At 35.9% G+C, this 19253-nt stretch overlaps 1 protein-coding gene across 6 annotated transcripts in view; it reads right to left on the bottom strand.

Annotated features, from left to right (window-relative positions):
- eps8a (EGFR pathway substrate 8a, signaling adaptor) overlaps positions 1–19253 on the bottom strand; it is a 96537-nt gene that overhangs the window by 75373 nt on the left and 1911 nt on the right. For 2 of the 6 annotated variants that reach the window (XM_088922878.1, XM_088922879.1), the window contains exon 1: positions 7138–7404. The exons of 2 other annotated variants lie outside the window; for them this stretch is intronic. The gene's annotated coding sequence lies outside the window, so the exon portion shown is untranslated. Of the gene's footprint in view, positions 1–7137; positions 7405–19253 lie in introns of those variants that run through there. 2 more of the 6 variants (XM_088922874.1, XM_088922877.1) reach the window with 1 other exon arrangement.

Below are 19253 nucleotides of genomic sequence, written 5' to 3'. Positions count from 1 at the left end.
GTGATTTCTTGATTGAGAACAGGTGTGGCAGTAATCAGGCCTGGGTGTGGCTAGAGAAATTGAACTCAGCTTTCCAAAGATGTGATGAACCACAGTTGATTTATGTTTTTAACAGGGGGGGCAATCACTTTTTCACACAGGGCCATGTAGGTTTGGATTTGTTTTCCCTTAATAATAAAAACCTTCATTTAAAAACTGCATTTTGTGTTTACTTGTGTTATCTTTGTCTAATATTTCAATTTGTTTGATGATCTGAAACATTTCAGTGTGACAAACATGCAAAAAAATAAGAAATCAGGAAGCGGGCAAACACTTTTTCACACCACTGTATATGTGTTCTGATGTACTTACTGTATCAAAACATAAACACCACATAATAATTTATTTTTCTGTTGTACATTAGGAGGGCACATGGTTTTTCTGTGTGTGCTTAAAGACAGGGAGAGCGTGAAAAGAAACACACATAAAAGACACGCTTTGTGTAGTTAATCTATGGGAGGCATCACATGAAATCTAATGAAAGCTTATCTATACGAAGTGTCTGTTGACAGGATCCCACCCCTTCTGACAGCTACCACACAATCACATGGGTAAACCAAGGCTGTTATCCTTCAGTCTCATGATATCAAAAGGACGTTATCAAGACTGTGGGGACCTCGGGGAATTTCTTTCTAAAGTACCACCTTGTAGAAAAAGAAAATCACAAATACGCTGGAAGGGATGGCTGTTACTGTACTTTAGAACATCAACAGGGAAAGGCTGATTTTCCAATTGGAATTAAATACTGTATGTATTAACTGTGGGTTAAGCTTCTTCATGCTGGGGAGGACTCCCTGAACTGTGAATGTCCTGTTGCATTATTTTTTCATATTTTATGTATACTTTATGTATATTATGTATTTATGCAAGTATACTTATTGAATATGGCTCAAATTAAGGAAAGAGACTTCAAATCTCAATATCTAAGCATCTGTCACAAACAATGGCATCTTAACTACATACTGTAGCTCACAAAACATTTGATAGTTTAGAGATTTAAGCATGCTCCGAAACACTCCCGAATTAGCAGGAATGGTTATGATTGACTAAAACCCTATAGCTTAGTGATTATATGAGCATAATCCTTTAGAATATAATTTATCAAGCCTACTTCAAAGGAGATATGGTGTTTATTAGGTGTTAGTGCTTATAGAAATCTACACAAGACTACACTTACAATTACAAACGGAGTCTTACCAGAGCTCAGTCATGCATTACTAAATATGCAACTATATGCATTTTATTCTGGAAGTATTGACGTTATGTTACCTACAACATTTATTTATTCCCGTCTTACATATTTTTCACCTGATTGTGACTCAAATTCAAGCATTCACAGATGTAGTAACCAGAGCACACATAATATTTTCTAAATTAAAACTGATCAGGTGCAACTATGGATTTCTAAACTTGCAATTAAAGATGAAAAATGAATACAAACAACAAACTTCATAAGTAAATTACAGCACTACATTTTACACACCAGCAGAAAAAGATTATGTGCTAGAAAAATACATAGGCACTAGGCAACATTTCCCTACTGTACCCTACATACTATAATCACCTACCACTACCAAATATTGTGTTCAAATCTGTCTCCTCTCTATACAGTATATCTCAAAATGCATACCTCACAAAAGCTGAAACACAAAGTATCATTTTATTATGGAGAACTGTTTTGGACCGTTTTAGCTGTTTTTGCTGTTTATAGACGGTAAATGCTGAGAAATGTACACTATATGTAGAATAAACATACACCAAGGTAAGTCATTTTCTAATGTAAATTTTAGCTTTGATTAAAAAAAAACATTTCCCCATAATACATTTGAAAACCAATAAGTAAAAGATACCAGAAAAGAAGATTCTGACTTTGAAGAGAAGCATTCTTGCTCAAGAACATTTACAGTTTAAATAATAAACAGTACTTTAGAAAGACTTAATTTAACTTTAAAGGCAGATCTTGATCAAAGTCAAAAGAACATGTGTCCTGCTCTTTCTACAAGTATAGTTAACCGTCAGCTGTACATTGTATAACAACTCCATTTTAAACGTTTGCTTATTCAGCTCCCACAATAACCTATTTATTTCTGCCACTTAAGTAGCTCGTTTAAATGCAAATGACAAGGAACAGGTTCTGAGGAGTAAAAGGGACAGAACATTCAGTTGTGTGATTTTTCAGTCACCACCATTTCAGGTTAATTGCAGGTGAACGGGGTTCATTCAAGGTGCAACTCATGCAGCCTCTGTATGACAGTGAAATAGGCAGCTATAACGCAATACTGCATGACTGTGTGACAAAAGACATGTACTGTATATTGTTCCAATCATGTGGACTGAATCCGACTGGATTTCTTACCCATGTACCCATCATTACGCAGCTGTTTATAAACAACAGAAGACAGAACAGAAATAATAACACAAACAATGGTGTTGAGGACCAGATCAATACTCCAGGACCACCCACTGTACTGAGGAATGTATGTCCAAACTTCAACAGAGTCTATCTCAGACTCCTTTATCTACGGGTCCAGGATGTGATGAGGCCTATCACTGAAGTCAAACAGACTCAGTTGTAATAATGAGACAGCTGTTAAATACAGAAAAAACAGTCTTGAGGAAAGTCTTGAGCATACAGTATATAGCCTAGCATATTCCATGGCTCAGCTTGAAAAAGAACAACATAACACAATGCATTCCTAATGTCATTAGCGAACATTCTAAATGGATTCTAAATGTAATTAGTTTCCTCCACATAGCTATGTTAATACTCAATCTGCAAGCAAAGCTGTTTTGTTCCAGTTCTATATGGCAGGGAGAAAAATGCTGTACTTTATCGTCATGGAAGCATAATTCTACTCCTTAGCAACAGTTTTTAATGGATAGAAATTTGAAAGGCAGTTTTTCAAGCAGCCCTGCAGTTATCTGTAATTCTGACATAGCAGATAAAAGCTTAGATAAACAGAAACACAGCACTATAATTTTTCCAGAATTATTAAATTACTTCCCAAACTGTATTAAAAATGAAGAGAAAAATCTTTAATGCAAGAGATTTTCTGTGTTGTACCAGAAAAATGCTCATGCTAAATGTGTGGAAATCTAGGCATATCCCAGCAGTACATGGGTATAGGGTATATCGTTATAAGGTATACTGAAAGACTACACCCATACACTCAAACATACTTTATAGTGTTAATCCAAACCCATCTAGGAAGAAGCTGGCAATGGGAGTACCTGGAGAAAACTGGAGCCAAGATCCAAACTCCACTTAGCAACTCGGGAAAGGAGAACAGGGAGGCAGCAGCCCCAACCATCATGGTGCCATGCTACCCTCTGTTCAATTAGATGCAGTTATGAATAAACATTTTTACAAATTAAAGTGCACAACATTTTAGTGAGAGGAGGTATTATTACCTACTAATTTACGAGATTGACACTTTAATCCAAAGTGACTTGCATTTGTACCCATTTGTACTGCAGGGTATTTTATTGGAAAAACTTGGGTGAAATACTTGGCTTGAGGATAAAGTCCCAGTGGCTTGGATTTGAACACACAAATTTACAGTTACAAGACCAGAACCCTAATGACTACTCCACACAGGTGCCCGGTGCTGCCTTTTCCTTCAATCCATGAACTATGATATTGATGTCTCATATCAACTTCAAATTAGAAAATAAACCCATGCATTTTTTCTTCAATTGCTGTAGCCTTCTGCCTTCATGTTTCAGGTGTCCATGTCCATGAAACAGTAGAACCAATAAAGTACATTAACTTAGTTATCTGTGCTGGTTCATAAAAATGCTGATTCCTCTTACGACACATTGTAAGACATAACAGTAGGCTTTCTGAGTACCAAAACAAGCAAAGATTCACTCCAAGCCTCTGGTCAGAATGCACAAAGAGTACAGTGATCTGTTTATTTGCTGCTTCAAACTCCAGCAGAGATGGTCATGTCTCCATTATGCAATATCCTACACAAGACACCAGCTTGAGAACTGAACTTCAGACTCTAAAACATAAAACCACTGGGATTTTACATTCCAAGGGAAAAAAGTACAGTAAGAGTTACTATGGTAAAAGGGATTTGAAGACATTTTCAACACATACTGTGTAAAAGTATTAATGTACAACAAATAAATAGCTTTAGGTACAAAAACAGTACATAAGTGTGAGTTACATATAGTATATTCACAAGTTTGAGGACCTCTTAGGATCATGACAGATACCAAAATATACTAAGAAAACAAAAATAATAAGTGACACCTATTGAATGACTGTAGTAAATTAACCATCTATTGTAACAATGTACTAAACTATTTCAATTATTGAACAGAACCTCTGAGTGCTTTATAGCACAGAACCCTTAACTACTCTTTTATGAAGAGGTCAGAGGCCTCCAAAATAAAAAAAGTAGATTGTGTTACGTGTTTAGGCAGAGAGCTGCATGGTGTTTTAAATCTCTATCCACTTTATCAGATGCTATCCATATGTTTAATAAAACTCACTATAAATACATCTATCTCTTAGTGCCAGAGGCCTAGTGCATGTGATCTCCGCTTACTTAGTGCAACAAGTCTTTTTTAGTTGACTGAAAGTTAATGTGCCTTGTTTCTTACAGGTAAATGTTATAAAATTATGAACTGCGCACTTTACACTATGGGACCCACTCCTCTGTTTTGGAATATATCCTAACTGGAAACTGTGAACCACTTCAGTTTCCTACAGAGTTAGTACTATTTGCACTGTACACTAATATGCTATTTCTGATAACCTTTCGCCCTAAGACACAATTACAGCATTTGTGTAAGTTTTCATTAGTAAGCCATTTTCATTTCCAGTAAATGCTTGGTTTGCTTAATTGTGTGAAACAAAGAAAAATTAGTATGTTTAATATAGAGATAGAACTGTAGCATTGTCATCAATGTTCTTAGATGATTAAATTACTCGGGGTGATTCTCTTTCATCATAAAACAACATTGTCTGGTTACATCTCAGCAGTATATAACGATGAAGTTCTCCAGGTTAAAAAGAGAATAGGTCTTGGCAACAACATGCAAGACCATTCATTTTTGCAGAAATTGCTGATGAACAAGTCAAACATCAGGAGTTGAAGGTAAAGCGAAGAATTACTGCTCTAGAAAAGAATGGTTCCTGAGAGTCATGGGATTTATAGGTACCACAGTTGTAAATATTACCTTAGAAGAAATGTTTAAGTGGGTCCAATAAGCAAGTAATCAAAGTATTTCTGTAACAATGAGGGTGGGTTAAATGAAAATGACTTGATCCTGTATCCATTAAGGACCACATTCATAAGGTCTCTTTCATCAGATCAGATTAAGATCAGATCTTAATTCAAAAGAATAAATCAAGCAACACAACATACAGTAAATCCACCTCTTTATTTTAAACATCAGATGTCCAGTATTACCTAAACTGCAAAGTACATATTATTCTAAGTAGGCACCTAATAGATTCAATACAAATTCTTTTCCCAGTTTTAAGATCTGGATAAAAAGCAATTTCTTTCATCAGAGGTTAAATCAAAAATCAGAAATTCAGTGCTTATTTTTTTCAACTTTGCATGTATTATTAAGTCGACCTGATAATGCTAAGCTAGGTGCATATATTATGTGACACTCAATAAGTATCTGTAAATTCTAAGGTTTCTTTAAAAATCAATTTGTCTGAAAATAAATTTAAATAAAATTTAAATTTCTAAATAAAATCTTCTTGACTTTTTGATAGCATACTGCTTGTTAATGACACAAGTAATGTCTACATATATGAAAGAGAACATGTACTTGTCCTTTTCTTTTCTAGTTCCTTCTTAAAACATTCTTTGAAGAATTTCTTTGATATCAAAGGTTATGAACAAATACTTACAACAAAATAACATTTAAACATAATAGTTGGAATACAGAAAATAATAGAAAGTGTTCTTTCCTCCTCTCAGTGCAAAACATATACAGTAGCAGCAGTATATAGTAAAATGCTATTCAAAGTCATGCACATCTTTGGCCTGTTAAGACTTCTACTGTGTAATAATGTTGCAGCATGTCAATCCAATGTATGCAATCATTTGTGACTAATGAGTCATACAAAATAAACAGAAGCTGGTATGAAACATATTGTGCAGAACAGATGGAGCAAGATTCATTCCAGTCTATGCTCTAATGTAAAGTTCAGGCACTGAACATTCAAGTGTTTGTGAATGCCACAATAAAACACATACTGAATGTATTTTCTTTTCCCATTTGGCTGAATTCCTGCCTCCTTCTTAGATCTACGTATGCTACCACTGAGGGCTTGGATCTAGAATCTACTATTAGTGACAGAACGTGAAATTTGTACCTGATGGGTTCTAATATGTAACCACACATTCACATTCTTCTTCTTTACAGAGTTGTTTCAGAGTTGTTCAAACACATATACACAGCTCTTTAGATGACAAATTTTGCCGTATATTCTCTTGCATTTTTCTCTGTTTTGCTACGCTTTCAAGAGGAACTTGTCTTCCCCTCTCCCCTCAATTACTGCTTTGTAGTACTCAACAGGCTTTACCATCGAGGATGCAGCATCTCTATAGAAAAATTCACACTCTTCTTCAAATGTTCAACACCACCATAAATAAAAATGTGTATCAGCTATAGGTGCTACAAGATTTTTTGCTTGACTCAGCGTGGTTGAGTTTATTTTTGCCCCTGTCCCTGTCACGGTCACTGCAGAACAAGAGCCGGCACGCCCAGAGACTGGACATGTAGCATATTCACAAGCTAGGCACAGGAACAAGTCAGAAGTGCAATGCCTCAGCAGTGCAGACCAGCGAGAAACAATGTCCACTGAGTAGTAAACAACATGCAGGTAAGGGATCACTGATTACAGTAAAGAAGGAATGCCACTGAGCACAGCGCTTTGTCAATACACTTTTCTCAAGTGATCCCTTACCATGGAAATGCACTTCTAAAAATACTCAAGTTTGTTCACTTAGTTAATTACTCCTCTTAAGACTACAATAGAGTTCTGTTGGACTTGTAGACTTTAAACCTTTGATAAGACACAACAAACATTCTAATGATAAAAAAAATAAATTGGTTACTTACCCATCAGGATAAAAATCAATATGTGCCCATGAAGACTTCTATTCTAAACATTTATTAGCTGTTTAACTCACAAAAAATATATCACAAATTTACAGGAATTTAAACCAGTTTCAGCTAAGCCTACGCAGTCTCACTACCCAACACACTGATTCTGTAACCAGGCATTGGGCTAAATAAAATCTCAGCTTGACTTTTGTCAAGAATGTTGAAAGAACTTAGTCAGAAACTTCTGATAACACAGGCAACCAATCATTTCTTAACAGCATGCTGCACAGTTATTGCAATAATAAAGAGGCTGGGCTTTCCTGTTCTTTAGCGCCTTTCAATCATTTACTTTTTAATGCAATCTTTAGGGAGTCGCTTTCTTATCACCTGAGTGAAAGAGTAGAATATTGACAGAGCACAGCAATTCAGTACACTGTTAAAATGTCATTCTGAAGCCAAAGGTTAAACAATCCTGTTCAATTCTGGACTCTGATTATAATGGAAAATAGTGAAATGGCAAATACTAGATAGACCCACTTAAAAAAAGAGAATGGAAAAAAACACTCTGATGTAAACAACACTGGTTATGGAATGTTCTGTAGAAATTCCCATTGTCTGGAACCCTGTTGTTCACATTTGTGAACAGAGTATGTCATCAGGGTTAAATGTCTAACGTTATCTGAGGAATATATACAGTATTTCTTCACCGTCTTAAATCAGTAGGAGACGCCTCACAATACAACACACAACTAACATTGAACATCTCTAACAGATGTGTCATTGAAGCTGTGCTACACAACATAGAAAACAACGCAGAACCACCCTCAAGCTTTCCTTCAAACAAAGGCAATATTTTGCTGTCTCAGGTGCCATTGTACCTTTGTTTTGTTTTTTTCGGTTTTCTGAATGCTTTGTTCCAACTTTGTCTCTGACCAGAGAAGCTAGAGTGTGGTGTACCTTAGTCCCATTTCTATCATCTACATCACAAAAGCACATCAGTAAATTCCTCGAAAGTAATAAATTACACATCACCACATTACTTCAACATACAAGATGTGCTTATAAGTTTTATTTTTGCACTTTTTGTCAATTTAATTGATAAGGGGAATCCTCCTGTAGTGTCAGATGTCATAGGACAGACTAAAATACAGTCAACACAAGAATATTGCATTGCTACCATTACTTGTGATCAATAGCTTTTTTACTTATGATATACTGTACATTAAAATATTGCCAATTATTTTTCTTTGTTTACTATCACTGGACTGTAGTGTTCACCTTCTGCTCTAAAATTTTACTAGTTACAGTAATCAGGAGTCATTTTATTTAATTACCATTTGAACTCTGTGTACCATTAAAAGTTCTAAGTGTCTCCTAGGTAAAACATTTCAGCTTAGTTTGTAATCTTTTAATTTATTTGTATTGTTAGTTTATAGTTTGTGAAACTAAACTTGAACTAAAGCTGAAAGAGCACATAAAGAACAAAACTGCTGGTAGGCAAATTGGGCATGTACTGTATTTAATAGAGAGATTCAATTCATGCAAATATACTGTACAGCTACACTATATGAAAAAGTAAAAACAAAAGTAGAAAGAACATCAGTATTTGAAATAGTTTCTTGTACTTTCATGTCTGGAAGAGATGATGTTTTCCACTTTTACACAACAGTAGTAGAAAGAAGGGGATCACCCTACAGTAGCACTAACACATTATAACCAGAACCTTGGAAGGCATTAAAGCTAAGGTGCACCTTCCCTGTTTAAAAGGGAGCCAACACAATCAATTTCTGAGCAAGAACTTGAACTTGAACTTTATTGCCATATGTAACCGGTACTGGTACAATGGAATTCTTACTTACAGAAAGTCTCTCGATTGTTAAAACAAGTGTACAAACACAAAGTGCAGACAGTGCATCAAGACAATCTACAAACAGTAGACAATGTACAAGTAAACAAGTAAACAGCTTGAATGTAAACAATACAGACGTGTAAACAATGACTGGAGATGTGTAATAAATAAGAAATTATAATGAGGTAGATGGTGTAGGTGTGGTCCGAGGGGCATGGCTAAATGTGTTCACCAATCGCACTGCTTGTGGGTAGAAGCTATTGAAGACTCTAGTGGTTAGTGTCTGTATGCTCTTGTATCTCTTGCCTGAGGGCAGTGGGGTGAAGAGCTCATGCCCGGGGTGGTGACTATCCTCTGTGATGGTCAGAATTCTGCCACGGCAGCAGTCCACAGACCGCTGATGTAACAGATTTAACAAAACTTAACAGACGAAGAAAAGAACAGACCAAAAGGCATTACTGTGACTTTTTATAGAGGGTATCACAAGCTCTCTTTAATAAAAGGCACAGCCACTGTATTCTTATCAGTTTCTTTTCAAATGCTTCTCGCTGGCTGAGCATGTTTAAATGTCATTCTTAAATTTAAAAAAATCACCCTGCTGCTACTGACCGCTGATTGAAAGAAACCATCCTTGATCAAATTGGTTTGCACAGTTCCGCTAGGACAAACAAGTGGGATTAAAATCAGAATACATCAATGTAATCTTTCCAGATACAGTAAATAGGACCAAAAACTGTAATATGCCAGTTCTGTACAAATTTCTACAAATCAGGTATCCCAGGAAGTCCTGTAGCTGTAGCAGCTCAGATAGTCAGGTCTGAGCTGCTAAACCAGTTCCGACTCAGAGGAACATAAGTCAGCTTTTCACTGTTGCACAATACAACTTCACCCCCAACATTTCACCAACTGCTTAGGAAAACATTTAATAATTAGGACTTACAGTATACTGAAAATGAAGAGCAATGAAAGAAATATAATCTTGAAATGAGAGTGATAGGAAAGGTTCCCGTCTCACGTAAGATCTGTAGAAGAGACCCATACAGTAAGTCTGCTCTTTTAATGCCTTTTACAAAATGTTAAAAATGTGCTTATGTTTGGCCTTGAATTTTAGTAAAAGTTTAATTGTAAAATGTGTATTATTAATTCATAAGAACACCACATTGTAAACTGTTAACATCTTAACCCAAATCCAGGTAATGGTTTGAGCAGTCAACATGAAACTCTTACTTAATATAGAACCACCACGTACTGAAAATCAATTACTTGTAATTTGCTACGTTCATTTTTAATTGAAAATTAATTCATGAGCCATTTTTATTTGCCCTTTCCCTGACTGATACTAAAAGAAAATGACAAATATACATATCTTTCCAAGTTAATGAAACAGAAAATAACGTGAATAAAGTTATTTTTAGATAAACTTTATTTCAACTTCTCATTACCTCAAACAATAAATAGCTCCGGTTTCCTCCCACTTCCCAAAGACATGCTTGCTAGGCTGGCTGGCGTGTCTAAATTGCCCCTGTGCTCTCGTGTGTGTGTGTGCCCTGTGATGGACTGGCATCCTGTCCAGGGCGTATCCCGACTTGCCCCCAGGGTTCCCAGGACGGGCTCCAGGTCGCCACAGTCTTTACCCAGAATAAGGATGGATGGATACAGCAAATAAAACATACTGATAACCTTTGAATGCAGGGCTCAAACATACTGCCCTTAGAATAAGACCGTCACTGCTTCAATGACTGAGTGAGCCAATACTATGTTATATTCACACAATAATTTACATGAAACCCTATATGGTTGCCAAGCTGACAGCCTAACTTTAACCAGGTATCCAGCCAGGACATGAATACCCAACTTCTTACTGGATCACTGGTTGCTAGGCAACCATGTTCTTTCTATAACAAATTATTATGGAAAGGGTGTGGCAGCATCTGGTGGAAAATAGGCAGCTCCTGTAAGCGCCTTTGAAGAGATTCAGCTTTTAATAATGATTTAAATACAATCATTCAGATTTAGACAAGAGAGGGCACTATAAATACAAAAAGCCGATAATGACTTTCTAGAAACAGTTGTGTTGACACTCAATAAAAACCTAAGAAGAGAACAAAACTCATAGTGAACATAGTGAACTCATATTGAATTCTAACCAAATTAAGACCAGTTTTAAAAGACATTCTTTTTGTATCCTAAAAGCCCTAGTATTTAACTTTTAAGTTTAAAGTATTGTTGATTTTAATAACAAAATAAAATATTTTTCTATCTATACCATAAAACCTATACCACCAGGACGAGGACTGGTTTTTGCCCCAGGCAGTCACCTAAGCCAAGGGCCGGCTCCGTATACCACACAGATACAGTTTCCAAGCACCTCTGAAGCAACTCCAACGCTATTCAGTTAGGCACCTGAGGAATGATTCCCCTATCAGACACAAACCTGCAACATTTTCCCTGACTGAACTGTACAGATCATGTTGCTTCCGGGACAGGCAGTGTATAGTCTACAGCTGCTATTTGTAAACAAAGATCACAAGGGATACACAATTCTCGGTACTCTACTTTCGATTTTATGTAAAGATCTTGCTTTTCTTGCAGAGCCACAGCAAACAGGAAAAAGAACAAAGAGGTATGTCCAACCACAATCCTTCCAGAAATAAGGCTATGAATAGAGTACAAAGAGCAAAACAACACTAGACATGAGGTCAGAGGAAACTTCTTCAATAGCACCACACTCAGCCAAACTGACAAAATCTCTAAGGGACACAGAGATGTGTTCCCTATGAGTTTACCAATATGCACAGGGCTGACTGGCTCCATTTTAGAAAGATAAAATACAAAAACCTCACACTGATAAACTCCTGGACTGGTTTTACATTCAAATATATTGTTCCAGCCCAGTTACCACCAATCAATGCTTTTATTTATGCAATTAAGACTTGTATTTCATGATGGGCACATATGACTCACAGGAGGCAAATCAGAACACCAGACTAACAGTACAGTCCTACACTTCCAAATGTCAGCATAGACACCTACTGTAAAACTGAAAACTAAATCCAAGCTAAGTATGACTAAAGAAGGTGGTAACTGAGCGGATTGAGGTATTATCTAATTTTAAGTATTTTACTGAAAAAACAAAGTAAAGAGGACTGCAATTCATGGTGCAAATGCCAGGTTATATAAACAGGGCTCACAATTATATTTTTGTGCTTTATCACTGAATCCAATTTCACTTCTAAAATTCATATGAGCCCCTCATACTCCTTGCTATTCAAGGTACAGTATTTAAAATATTTTACAGTAGAGTAAAATATAATGAAAGAGACTAAAAGATGACAGATTCCACCATAAGTTACTGTACTTACAGTACAAGCCTATATTTGCACAAATGTTAAGACTGCTCAGATGGTCAAAAAATATGTTTTTTCTCTGAAAAAGTTCAGAAACAGAAGTTCAGAACTTGCTTTTTTTACCAAGAGTTTGAACATTGTGAGTTAAACAATATTTGTTGCATGAAAGGAATATAAGGAAATCAAGTTAAACTAAATGTGTAAAAATGCAAAGGGAAGTCATTAATTTCTATGAATTATTTTTAAAAAATGAATACATTTTATTTGTGATGATGAACTGGATTATGTATCAGTGCACAAGGAGAACCAAATATTAAATGAATGTAAAAGGTTTAGCTAATATTTTTTATAATGTGCACATTCAAGTTAAACTAATATAAATTTACCCATAATTGTGAAATCTATTATAACAGTTAAAAAAGATGAGTCTTCACTTAAAATGGCTTTTTAATCTTTTTTATTCCTCTTTAATTTAGTTTATTTGTTTGAACAAATGATGTTGATTGCCTTATGGCAAAACCATCATGATGGTTTGCAATATGTTTTAATCATTAGACTGTTATTTTATGAAGCAAACAATAGAAGATGAAAGAAATGAGAGCACAGAACATTCTTACTGTAGATTCATTTTCCTTCTGAATGCTGTTACTTTAGAGTCAATGCATTTATTAAGTCTGATAGGAGACTACAATTTTGGAGACTTGTGACTTTGAGTGTAATTGTGTGCAGTAAAAATTAAACTTGGCTAGTGATAATAATCATCACTGTTATTAAATAACGTTATTACGTATGTGCAATGACTGGGCCTTAAGGGCAAAATAAACCCAGAAGCCACCTTGCAATCAATCTGTTAATTAGTTGCTACAGAAATGAGATGAACATATTAATAACAAAGTGTTGTCATTAGAGACTTTCTCCTGAGTGCTAATTATCTAGTTAACTGCGTAGACTAAACTAAGTGCTTGTGACAAGAGGACTCTATTAGAGTCTAATGGATAAATAGCAGAGAACCTGTGAAAAAGTCAGAGTTAACTGTAAATCAGTTAGTATGCAGAGTACAACAAAGGTTACAAATGAGAGGTCCATCTAGCCTGTTTGGATATAAGTTACTAAAACTTAGGATCTCACCCTGCCATTTATATAAAGAAGCCAGTGAATCAGCTTCGACAATATGGTTGGGTAGCTTGTTCCATATTACTGCAACTCTTTGTGAACAGAAATGTCTCCTGTTCTCAATTTTGAGTAAACCTTCATATAGTCTTCACTTATATGTCCCTGTTCATGTTTCACTGTTTAATCTGAAAAAGACCACTGGGACTCGAATGCTACATCTCTAGAAACAGAACTGTACTATTACGCTTTGTCTTTTCAGAACTATGTTTTCTGCCACTCAACATTATACAACCCCCCGGGCACACACAGTGAAAATGTGACCCTGCCTAAACCCCTGGAATCTTGATTTCCACACCCCTGACCTGCATTGTGCAGGTACAGTACATCAGAGTGATTGCAGAAAAAAGCATTAAACATGTTTCTAACATCCACACAAACTGTCAACACAATTTCTTTTGTTTAGGTCTTTAATTTCAACTCTCTAGAGGTAATAAAAGTTTCCTGCACTACAGAATGCTCAGTTCGCGCAAAGACAGAAAAAACATCTCGCACACACAGAACGTTTCTCCTCCCCAGGAAGGGAACACTTTTCACCGCAAAACAAAGAAAATCACCCATTTTTAAACAGAATAAGCCCGATGAGTGCCAACTGTTAACTTCAGGTAGTACATCAATTGTGTGATGGATTTTAACAAATTTTTTGTATTTTCATCTCATTTCCAAAACTGTCGATAAATAATACAAAGGGGCCCAAAAGCATCCATAGTTTAGAGTGTCGGGAGTGTTGTCTGACTTGCAATCATGTTTTTTGACAAACTAGCAGCTGTCTATTTTCCTAAACAACATTTTTTGTTGGAAGCCACTAAACAAACATGCTGCTGTCCTCCAGTACAGTTAACCTCCAAAACCAGTAGCAAGTCCATTTAGAGTGAAGATCACAATTCATTACGCACTTCGACTTCTCCCTTCCTTTCAGCTACCCACCTTGTCATCAACACCCTTTGCAAACTGCACCACGCATGTTTGTATTGGCAAGATCGCGTTTTTTGAATCAGCAGACATTTTTTTTTTGCATTTTACAAATTTACAGATAGTACTAACACTGGATCTTTACCGGAATTACTGTAAATGGCAAACCAGTTTTAAAAAGTAAAACACAAGAAGACCTATCAGTGTCACAAGGTTGTCTACATTATATGCTTTAGGAATTGCAGCTACTCTGATATCTGTTACACTTGGCTTCAACAGTCAATCAGAGCCATCGCCCAGCAACTTCAGATTTTGCTAGGAAAACTCATGTGGCTGTTTCCAGGACCTCTGAATTGAGAAATGCTATTCTATTTTTGTTTTCAGTTTCGCTGTGTTCTGTGACCTGGCAAAAGTCAACCTAAAGTGAAAAAGTGATTCTAAACAGAAAGAAAATATTTACAAAAACCAAGAAATGGTTAAGCTCTCAAGCATTAAAATTTGGCAATCATTGTGTTTACTTTAAGTTTATAGTTTTGAAAGCACAACTAGGCTAGGTTACAGCAGTTTCACACATCAAAGGGTGGAAGTCACGCAAACTGTCAGTTTTTATACCCAACACTGATAATGAAAATACTCAGAAAAGTGCCATTTAAAGTGCTAGGAGATTTTTTGGATAGTTGCAGGTATATAAAAGCGCCTGAAGACACCTGAAGAAGACTCCACAGCCGAAATGTTGTGTCTCTTTTCCTTTCAGCCCGCAATTAACCTTTACATGTTCCTTTGCAGGCTTCGCATGCTAAGGCAGCTACCTACTTGATATCATCAATACCTATTCAATATCCTCGGAACCCAGATTAAATGTAAAAAATGTGCAAATTCAAATCTGAGAAGGGGGAAATAAAATGTAAGGGGACATGAAACCAATCAGAATTTGGTCTGTAAGGTTCATAAAGAAATACTAACCACAATGCTAAACTTAAAGATCCATGTCCCACACATAAGAACACAAAACAAACAAGAGGCCTTTTGGCCCATCTGGTAGTCAGTAGCTTATTGATCCAAAGATACCAGATGTTTCATATAAAAACCCTAAGTATCAGCTTGGAATTATGGTAAGGGGCTAAGTGTGAATAAAACTCATCACTTATACTATACTTTGTCTACCAATTTTCCAAAAATTATTTAAGGGCTCCTGATATTTTATTTCTTGAACACCCTGTTGATTTACACTGTGTGTTGATTGCTACACACAGTGATGACATCAATCTTCAGTGCAGGGTGCAAGGTGAGCATTTAACTTCAGATTGACTTCTGCCAGATCACACAGTAGCTGGAAAGGAAAGATGCCTGAAGACACCTGAGAAAGGCTCCACAGTCGAAACACTGTATCTCTTTTCTTTTCAGCATGGAATAAACCTCGACCTGTTCCACTGCAGCCTACACATACTGGCACAGCTACTGCACCTACAGTACTTGATATTATCTACCTCCTTGATATTAAATGCAGGGTGTGCATTTTGCTAAAGGTCACCGTTTAACTTTAGACTGACTTTTGCCAGATCAGAGTTGGAAAGGAAGGCTTTTAAAAATGACTAGCTTTTCCAAACTCCGAGACCCAAGGTGAATTTATCTTACAAAAGTTGAGATGGTCAGGTAAATAAAAAGGCCCCAGGTACTGAACGTGCCATATGAATGCTGACCCTTATTATTATTCTTTAAACAGATGAAAATAATCTAAAATAATTAGACTGAGGCATTGTGGTAGAGGGTTAAATTAAAAACAAAACTATAAATTTCTAAAATTGGGAGCAAATTAAAAGACTTTCTCCAGATCCAGTTTCTCAGGGCAGCTGCTAGTCAGTCCTAGTTTACTGTGGCAAATCTAAACACTTCTTGTTTCTATAACTGACTTGTATCAATTATGTCTCTACATGCTGCCAATGAAGAGCTGGGAGTGCTAAAATAGTAAGATCAGTTGGGACATCATTTAAAAAAATCCCAAAATACTTATGTGGAATGCATGAAGTTTATTTAACTAACAGAAGTTTCCACATTAAGGTCATGCACAGGTCATGCACAGAGTCAAAGCACAGATAAAAACGTCAGGCTACAAAAATGTTTTAAAAGAATACATGCTTGAAATTGAGGCATATTATATGATGAAGTCTTTGGTCTTGATGTTTTAATAAGGACACTAAATGACAGCTATAAAATGAAAGACATTCTCCACACAAAGTTTTATGATGGAGCGATCAGCAGCTCTTTAAATATTACTGATTCTGCTTCTTCATTAGTGTTAGCATTCTGTGCCATCTGTTCCCTTTATTTCAGGGGTGTTCAATCCTGGTCTTGGAACGATGGTGTGTCTATGAGGTTTCATTCCAACTCGGCTCTTAATGAGCTGAACCAGCTGGTTTCTGCCTTCACTGGACTGTTTTAACAGCTTCTTCCAGCTCTTCAGGTGCTGCTGCTGCTGCTCTAAAATTGCTGGGAAAACCTGCAGACACACCAGACATTCAGGAGCAGTACTGGACACCCCAGCTTTATTTGGGTTTGGAGCTCCGATTTTAATTATTAAAAAACACAAAAATGTCTTAAGTCGGGTGAGTGCACCATCAATTTGCTTACTGCAGCGTCTGCTTTATCTACGAATGACATCACTCTCAGTCAACACCCCTCCCCCTCAAAAAAAAAACATCCTCTATTTCATATCATACACCTTCCAAACAATAGCATGGATGCCTCTGAGGTAGGATGTGTAAACAGATTCTTCTTAAAGTAATCACAATTTGTATATATTTTAGGCATCGGAAATGACAAACAGAAAGTAGAAAAAGAGCCAGAACACTGAAGCTAACACTAGAAACTGTTAAGATAACTTTTCTAACAAGAATTGAGGAAGAATACAAATGAATTCAGTAAGGTCACGTTGACTCAAGCTGTACAATAGTAAGCATGGCACACCCTGAGAGAGTCACGTACTGTACAAACACACTGTAATAACTATTTGCTAACTGGCACAGTAAAGAGAAATTAATGTCCAAGAGAAACAGAAGAGCAATAGACCCTGAGTGGATAGAATGAAAAGGGTTTTTTTCTTCCAACCTGAATTAATATCTAGTTAACAACCAACAAAAGGTACAGTGATGCCTGAAACTTTGGGACATCAGCTGGCCACACAAAGCAATGACTTTTCTTTTAATGTGGAGTCATATTCATTGGTAATTTTATCAGTAGTAATAATCAGAAAAAATATACACATTGCATATTTAAATTACATACCTTGTAGATTACAAACATTCAGTTTCTAATATGCAATGAGGACTGTTCTAAGGCATACCATTTATTAGCTTGATGACTGTTGTGAGAATGATATTATTCCAGCTGATGTGTTACATGAATCTCTATTAATGCTAATGACTAAATGTAAAACCTGGAAACCTCATTAACACCATATACATGTTCAACTGTTATACCAGCTTATGCTTATTACTTATAGCTTATTTGTAAGCTTATCAGAAAGTATTGGAAGGTTAATTTTAATTCTATGTGAGAGGCATCTCAAATCTGTATATTACTGAAAACTAATTTCTCTATCACTCAAGTGCACGTCACCTCACACTGGTCAGCTCCATTGGACACTCTTAGTATAGACTGATATTGAATGAAATGACTCCTGGGATAAAGCTGAAACTACATGCTATGATTTTTCAACAGCAAATGGGAGACACTATCATAGACAAATGTTTATAAGGTTGAATGTTATTGTAGGTTAATTTTTGAAGAGTCGCCATTTCACCATTGTGCTGTATTGCTGCTTCAGTAAGTGGACTGAAGCGTTTGAATTAACAGCTAGACTTTGGCTAATGCTCTGTTAATATTTGTGCTTCTGCAGACCCTTAAGACTCATAATTGTTTTTAAGTCATTCAGACCCTATATATTTGTATCCAGTGAACTTTGGAAAAAGTGTCATTCAGACCACTAGCACAAGACCTACAAAAATGCAATCTGCAGTCAACTCTACATAAAACCTGGGAAAACAGCTCATAAGAAGATAATGGAAAATTGAACAGTTATCCAAATGTTGTGCTGCTCTCATCCAAACCATTCTGTTTTATGAAAACTGATGTTGAATTACATTCAACACAATTTGTGTCACCTTTTGGTATAAAAGTTCATACTGTATAAACCATGCTGCAGTATGTTATATTTTACATGTGTAGAGTTAGAGTACATCATTACTGACAATTGTTAATGTTTATCCCAACTTGAATACAATTATTTTGACAAGAACACATTATACATTAGGACTTTCATATTTCTTGTGCTGCCCATAAAACTCCAAAGAACCACTTTTTAATTAAAAGGTCATCTAAGCTAATTTCTTCCTATGAAAAAATTAATTAGGTACAGGATACTAATGAGGAACTCCCCATCACATATTTAGATAAATACTTCTTTCCTTTATAAGATTATATCACCAAACAGTAAGACATTTTTAAAAAGGTGATTTAATTTTTATAAAAGCTCTGGTATTCAAAGAATTTATTTTTAACTAAAAAGACCAATAAAATCAGCATATCAGAAAAAAAACAGAAACAATACAATGCCAGTTGTCACTATGGATGAAGCAAAAGCATCCAGAAGCATCCTATTATACTGTGGACTAAAAGCGATAATACTTCAAAAACATATTAAAAGCACATGCAAAGCAGTGTCACTTCATATTAATTTCAGTGTACTTATCAAGAACATCTAGACATTAAAACCACTTAAAACATGAATCGTCTGACCAAGCAAGCTATGAACTATATTACAGTTCTTCACCCACTTTTTAGTGAAATGTTTCAGG

Source organism: Atractosteus spatula, chromosome 8 (assembly GCF_055471065.1).
Source record: "Atractosteus spatula isolate fAtrSpa1 chromosome 8, fAtrSpa1.hap1, whole genome shotgun sequence".
Taxonomy (NCBI): Eukaryota; Metazoa; Chordata; class Actinopteri; order Semionotiformes; family Lepisosteidae; genus Atractosteus; species Atractosteus spatula.
The sequence above is the reverse complement of the archived record's forward strand: the minus strand, read 5'-3'. Positions and strand labels throughout refer to the sequence as shown.